This window comes from Marmota flaviventris, chromosome 1 (genome assembly GCF_047511675.1).
Source record: "Marmota flaviventris isolate mMarFla1 chromosome 1, mMarFla1.hap1, whole genome shotgun sequence".
NCBI classification, from domain to species: Eukaryota; Metazoa; Chordata; class Mammalia; order Rodentia; family Sciuridae; genus Marmota; species Marmota flaviventris.
In genome coordinates, this window is record NC_092498.1 from 168603278 (window position 1) to 168604018 (window position 741).

Genomic DNA, 741 nt, shown 5'->3' on the forward strand with positions numbered 1-741 from the left:
ATTTTAATATAGGATCTTAAATGCATTACGTGTCCTGATAAAAAGGTTACTAATTTACCCACTTGTGGATTACAGGAGGGCTTCTAGAAGGAAGTGACATTTAAATTGAGACTTAAAGGATGGATAGGAGTTAGTTACACTCATAATACTGGATAGAGACATGGTCTGGTGTTAAATTGCTTCGTGATCAATGATGTTGGGCAAGTCGCTTAACCTCTCTGTGCTTCAGAGATCATGTTGTAATAACAGATGCAATGGCTTAGATCCATGATGGCACATATCACCTAAATTTGTTGAGCACGTAGGACTGCTGCTGTAGTATTTAAAAAGAGCTACAACGTGCCAGGCTTGACGATGGAGTTAGAGCAAGAGACAAGACATACACACTCTCTGTCCTAGACATGCCCTCTCCAACTTTTTGTACTAAAATTAACCTCTTTTCCAAATATAAACTACAGCACAGAAAATGTAAATTGAAACACTTATACTTTTTGTTCTTCCCTGTTTTCTCCTGACTCCCCTTGAAAAGGCGTTTCTCCGAGGGTTCCCTGTGAAACTTTGGGGACTACAACAGCGAGAACCGCAGACCTCTGCCACAGACACCCTAACAGAGAGAAGGAGCCGCACCACTCCTGAAGCCCCGCCCCTTCTGAGCGCATCCGCTAGCATGCATCATCGTGATTGGCTTATCTTCCCAGATCGCCCCCCACCTCTGCATCCAATCAGCTTTGTGCTTGTTGA